Consider the following 7077-nt stretch of genomic DNA (forward strand, 5'->3'; position numbering starts at 1 on the left):
AACTGACAGCTGTTAACTGATCAAAACATTTGATACTCCTAACTTTATCTCTGCTTTACACATGATGTTGTAAATTATGAAAACGAAAAATGAGTCCTGTGGCTAAACCACTGAATGAATTATGTTATTTTTTTTACAATTCGCTATAGAATATCATGAAGTACATGTGATAGAATTTAATGTGATTATGAACGACACACCCGATATAAGTACCTACATACAGCAAAGTTATAAATACAGGTTTCTGTTGCCTGATTAACATAGTATTGGAAGGCAATCCAAACTGAATCGGAGAGATAAAGGTTTTAAATTATGTATCTTCAAGGCGAGCTCTATATTTAAAATCATACATTAAAAACAAGAAATTAATTCGTCGCGGTACTATCATCTTTCCACGTGAAAAGTAAACGTTTTACGAAATAAAAACTATCATATTTGGCAGTCCAGAAATGCGTCTACCTGTGTGTCGAGTTACAACGATATCCACCCAACAGCTTTGCGTGAAAAAGTAAAAAACTTGTCTCCTGCCTTTCAAACTTCCGGAGCTGTATTATATTATGTAGGCATTGTTATTATCCGAGAAGGCCAGATGAATTTAATTTACTGCTAGGCAACAGAGAGTGGGCGAACAAAATTAACACATGGAAACGATTTCTAAGAAATAACAGGGTCAAATAACAAAAACAAACGGCGCCATCTTGATTTTATTTTCGATTTGACAGCTGATAGATTGACTTTAATGACGAAAGGTGTTATTTTGTTTGTTTTCGATTTCAGGTGAAAAAACTTCTTTTTTTTGGCTGGAAGTACCCCATAAAAGATGTTCTAAAGCCATGGCATATATGAACGGCAAAATAGCTGTCACCACGCCGTTGGCTTTTTACATAGACGTTGTAATATGGTTTATATGAGATACGTTTTTGAGGGTTAAATTCAAATGACAATCGCTGGGTAGAAGTTGTAGCGTACCATGCCGATTATCGTGAAGTTTGGGCACTTTATACCTACTGTACTAGATATGGATACATGGCATGTGTTCATCCGTTCAAACATTATAATAATTCGGTCATACCTACTACAAGGAAAACACTACCTTCATAGAATACTTAACATTGCAATCTAAACGCCGTCATCAATATTTTTGGCGCCATTTTTTGTTAACTCGCACATCTTACTCATTTTTGTTGATATCTCTGTCTCTTTTCCACAGCGACTAACTCCACATTGCTATAAGCATAGTATCTCTATACTATGACATTAGTCTCATAATAGTAATGTCAAATTCCTATCTGTAGTAAGCAAAACAGATAGATAGATAGGATATTGGGAACGGAACCCTAACATCAACATGAATCCACCTAGATTCCTAACAAATATTCATCCTCTGAGCCTTTTTCCCAACTATGTTGGGGTCGGCTTCCAGTCTAACCGGATGTAGCTGAGTACCAGTGCTTTACAAGGAGCGACTGCCCTATCTGACCGCTTCAACCCAGTTACCTGGGCAACCCAATACCCTTAATTCCCCAAAATGTGATTATTTAACTTGTTTATGCCTTTTTAGTTACCTTATTGAGATCTTTCTTGCAGGCGGGTTTTTTTGTTTTTAAATACATAACTTTTTTATCATCATGTAGTATGGAGATTAGTGACTTAACCTGTTTCAATTTAGTGTTGTTATTTAACCTTTTTATACATTTCAGTCTACGCAAACGTGACAGAAGTCTAGTACAATATTAAAACCTACACGCAAGCTTATCTTTTGTTTATTACATACTATGAACAGTTTACAAGTTAAAAGGTTGGGGATGCTAGATAACCTATGTATACAGTGACTAAGACAAATAAAGAGGAATCATTTTTTGTTTGTATCCTTGAAATATTTCTTCACTGTTGAAAAGCTACACTCAAAAGCTCTTCCCGAGTAATATAGGCTATATTTTATCCCGGTACAGGCAGTAGTTCCCACAGGACGCAGGTGAAACCATGGTAAAATGGCTAGTATCTAGTACATAATAGTTATCTGTCATGCATTGCTAATCTATCAAAAGGCAGCAGGGTTCTAAGTCTATGAATGTAACATACTTAATTATGGTTAACATTATAAAACAAATTCTTTTAATTTTTTTATTCATAATGTTATTAATTTGCATATTGTATTATACAGTAAAAAATATTACTTTAAACATAATATTGAATCATGTGAAAAATAAATATACATAAAATAGTAGTATTTGACTTTTCATAGTCACGGCCGGCCATTGGCCAAACTATTTCTAAACTTAGGTACGAGACCTAAGTTTAGAAATAGTTTGGTGTAAAAAGTTTCTAGCCAAAGCAAATAGAATTTATGCAGTGTTTTGACAGTTTCAAGTACTTTCAAGAGCTTTTAGCCTACAGGCTACAAAAAACAGTATTTTTATATTCAACATCATCTGCCTAGCCTTTTCCCAACTATGTAGAGGTTGGCTTCCAGTCAAAACTAATGTAGTCGAGTCCTATCAGTGTTTTACAAGAAGTGACCGCCTTCCTGACCTCCTCAAACCAGTTACCTGGGCAACCCAATACCCGCAGGACTGCCAAAGATGTTCATCTGACAGCTGGGAATTTCCAGCCATTCAATCTTTTAATATTAAAGAAATAATATTTAATTTAGCTTCCCCCTACAGTAAACTTACTTGTGTTTTGGCATCAAACTGAATCATTTTTGCAAGTAATCAAGTTATGAAAGTTGTTATCAACTCTTAGCATATCTATACATTTCCTACAGCTCAAATACCTATATATTTGAGGCTTTAACTTACATCACAAACATTTACAAGGCAGTGAAAGCACTAACTTGGCAACAGGGCAAGAGAAACGTTCTACTGATTTCAATAACCAATCCGTTCTGTGATTACAGATAGAATTTTGACATTCGCTTCTTACCAGTCAAATTTCAATCTTGAAACACAAAACAGAGGATAGATTGCTTATTGAAATCCGCACTAAGTAGGTTTTATATAATTCTCAGAACTTGTATGGATAAGCACCTTTCCCCGCCAACTTGACACAACATTCTATTTTTAAATTCTCAATTCTGACGCTTCTTTGTTTTTTTTTTTAGTAACCAAGCAACGATCCGTTCCGCTAAGTACGTTCTCTACAACTTAAAATTGCAAATAAAAAGTGAAGGCCTATGTATGTGGGGCACTCACCTCAGATTTGCAAGCGCCGATATTGAATGCAAAAAAATCCAGTAGTTTTATTATATTCACACAGTTCACAAACACACAGATCTAGACACAGCACTGTTTAGTCCGAAATACAGGACGGAAACTATCGATAAAGGCGCGGTTTTCCAAGAATTAGTTTGTTTTTATTGTACACACTCACGCGGTTCGTCTACAGACGTATGTTCGTAACTGCGCACGAGTTGAAGTGGTGATTGGATGAGCATGCCTACCTGATTGGAGTTGCTAGAGTTTGAAATAAAATTTGCCCTGTTAAATTTTAAGTGTTTTGTTTTGTTTTGTTTTGATCGTTAATTGCATAGGTACATTGAATAGAAAAATTGTATTATATTTGTAATTTTGATGCCATTTTATAATAATAATTATTGTTTTCAGCTGTATACATAAATACGTTTCTTTTAAGTTTTATGTTAATATGTGTATAACCTTGTATGATTCTATTATTAAATAATGTTTTATCGAAAGTTTGTATGTATATGGATGTTTGTTTTTCTTTCATGAAAATTAGGTGTTTTTAAAACTAGGAAGTAATATCAACATATATTTCCCGTTATGTACCTTCTTCTCGTGTCGTGTCTCTTAGGGCCTATGCACACTACGTTGTGTACGGCACAGGCCTCTTCTCATATAAACAAATGATTGAGCGTCAATAAAGACACTTGCTTAACCCCCTGTATGCAGTGTTGCCAACTTAGTGGATTTTCCACTAATACTGGTGGTTTAAGTCCCCTATTTAGTGGCGAAATGTTGAAAGTACTGCGGGTCAAGTAGCGAAATGTAAGTTTCGTGGTACAACTTTAAGGAGTTACTATGGAGATTTGAAGTCTCACGGAATGTCAAAAAAGCATCTACAAAACAAAAAGGTGAACGACTACTATATAATTATATTAAGTACTCATTCATTGGTCAAATGCGTAACTAAACAATTTGTGAAACTACTACGCCGATTATAATTTGTGAAGGATTCGGATCGGGTCGGATGAATTGCTAAACAGATGTAATGCTTTGTCTGTTTTAATTTTCTATCGTTGCCGAGTTACATCTTTGGATGATTAAATTGTTTTAGGTTACAATAAAATATAAACAATATTTTTTTAGTCGTGAATTTGGTGATTTTAAGTGTGGGATAAATTTTTGTTACCTAGTGGTTTTCTGGTGGTTTTAAAAGTTGACTCTGGTGGTAAGCTTCTACAACTGTTGGCAACACTGCCTGTATGCCGTGGCACAGATCCACGCGAGACACTTTTGATTTTTCTGCTGTTCTCTAATTAGCGGCATAGAAGCTGTTTATGCGAGTTGGTCATTTCAGACCCTTTTTACTTCACCTTTAATCAGTCATTGGTGACCAAGACATTGTTATTTAGAAAGTACATACAAACTTAGCTGATCTGAAATTGGACCCACGCACTCGTATTAAAGAGATTGGTGCTGTACCCGCTAGGCTACCATGAATTTGTTATGTTGGATGTTGATTATTACATTATTACCTGTTGATATAACCTAATTATAACATTAAAATTTATTTTACCAAAAAAACAAAAACAATACCCATTCATTTACTACATTACCCCTCTTTAGCCATATTCTCAATAACCTGGCAACACCAGCAGATTATTGTACCTGTTATTGAAATAGTCATGCGTCATCGATTAGAGGGAGACAGCGATATGCCTGATAACTGTTGTGAGAAAGAAACGAGCATATTGAGCAAAGCAGACTGATTTCTATACGTACTATGTAATTATGTATGTATGTGTATGGTCGAAATTGATTCTCTTGTTGTTTATTTTCAATTATTTTCAGAAAGGTGGCCTATTTATCACATTGTTATTTATTAACTAACGGCGGTTTCAATACTCTATCTGTGTGTTACTTTACTAACTAGAGATCTATAGGAATTTGACATGGTGATAATGTCAGAGGTCTCTAGAAAGGAAAACAACAGATAGAATACTGGGAGCAGTCGTAACTGGTAGCTGTGATCTTCGGTATGGTTACCTACAGTACCTACAGCTTCTTATTAACTTTTACTAAGGCCCACATCGACTTTATACACAGACATAGGTACGTGTTGCTGGGGAGTTTGTTGCACCACTTCTTCTTCCCAATAATAACACAACACATAGGAAGTGGTGAAGGGTGTGGGGTTGTCTTTTGTTTTTGACGTTCCAACAGTGCTGATTTGTCAGCCTTATTTGAATGTTGGAAGAAGTAGTAGCCCTTATTTCTTCTGGAGTCCTTTATGTACTAGGGCTTCGGTAACTCTTTCGAACAATCCCGCAGTCCTGACATAAACTTCAGCCCTAGGGGTTGAGAGTCTGCTGACTACCTGCCTTTTTTTCTGACCAACTTTTTGTAGAACACAGTGTTCTTGTTTTCTCCTGCAAAATATCGGTCACCGATTTATCGGACGTGCCTAGAGACTGTTGACACCCAGTCTAGCCCCCTAGGCTAGTTATAACAAGCTTTGTTTAACTGTACCTGATACGATTATCAATATATAGATAAAGTCACAAAACACCGCTGTTTTTCCTTATACCTACCTACTTCAGATAATGACACGTGTAAATACATATGATCGTTTATATATATCTCTATTTATTGGATTAAAGATATACCTTTGTAAAGACTTTTTATCTCACGTGATCCATACTTATGTACCTGATGTCTCTCCGGTGGTGTCGGATTGCCGTCCCATCGCGCTATGAGAGTGAAGGAATAGTGAGTGCATCTGTGTACAAGCAAAAGCTTGTGCGCTATAATATGTCCTGCGCAGTTGGCTAAGCTCCCAGAACCCAGCTATGTTGGGGTTAGCTTCCAGTCTAACTAGATGCAGTTGACTACCAGAGTTTTACAAGGAGCGACTGCTAATCTGACCTTCTCAACCCAGTTACCCGAACGACCCAATACTCCTTGGTGAGACTGGTTGTCAGACTTCCTGGCTTCTGACTACCCGTAGCGACTGCCAAAGATGTTCATATGACAGCCGGGACCCACCAATTTAATGTGTCTCTCGAAACATGGAGGAACTCGTCATGACCTATGGTCACTCATTCACTGACCGCCAAACAAAGCTTATCCTTATGATCAATCAGTCACATTGAATCGTTATTTGCATGCTAATATCTTTACTAACATTATAAAGAGGAAAAGTTTGTATTTTTGTTTGTTCAACTCAAAATCTGCAGTACCGATTTTAAAAATTCTTTCACTGTTGGCAAGCTCCACTCTTCCCGAGTAACATCCTAACTAATATTATAAATGTGAAAGTACCTAACTCTGTCTGTCTGTCTTTCTGTCTGTATGTCTCTTCTTTACGCCTAACGCAGACAAGAGGTAGTTTGGAACTTGAGAAAGGACATAGGGTAGTTTTTATTACAAAAAAATGTAAAAATAAAATTTATTCCGGACACATAGCGTCATCTATTGGTCAATCCAAAAATCTGCCGGAAGTCACTATTCCAGGCGACCGATTACGACGCTATATTTCATCCTGGTACGGGCAGTAGTACTCACGGAACGCGGGTGAAGCCGCGGGAAAACAGCTAGTCGACAATATTATTCATATGTTTATGTCTTCCTTCCTTCAAGGCATTGACAGAATGATATCATTCAAGGCACTTTAATTGGTTTGCAAATCGTTTGATTATGCGGTGACTTGGTTTAAAATTATGAGTATCCTTTTACACTACATGCAATACATATTTTAAAAAGAAATGGTGGTTGAATGTCGTCGTGGCCTAGTGGGCGAAGAACCAACCACTCGAGTATGAGGGCGGTTCGATTTCAGGTCAGGCAAGTACCGATGCAACTTTTCTAAGTTTGACTGTGTTTCGAATGGCACGTT

General features: G+C 36.6%; 1 protein-coding gene across 1 annotated transcript in view; it reads right to left on the reverse strand.

Annotated features, from left to right (window-relative positions):
* Positions 1 to 3451, reverse strand: part of LOC110382620 (uncharacterized) — a 61152-nt gene extending 57701 nt beyond the window's left edge. Inside the window, exon 1 of the mRNA XM_064043337.1 lies at positions 3195 to 3451. The gene's annotated coding sequence lies outside the window, so the exon portion shown is untranslated. The remainder of the gene's footprint in view (positions 1 to 3194) is intronic.
* Between the last annotated feature and the right edge of the window lie 3626 nt (positions 3452 to 7077).

The sequence above is a fragment of the Helicoverpa armigera genome, chromosome 31, assembly GCF_030705265.1.
Source record: "Helicoverpa armigera isolate CAAS_96S chromosome 31, ASM3070526v1, whole genome shotgun sequence".
Lineage (NCBI taxonomy): Eukaryota > Metazoa > Arthropoda > Insecta > Lepidoptera > Noctuidae > Helicoverpa > Helicoverpa armigera.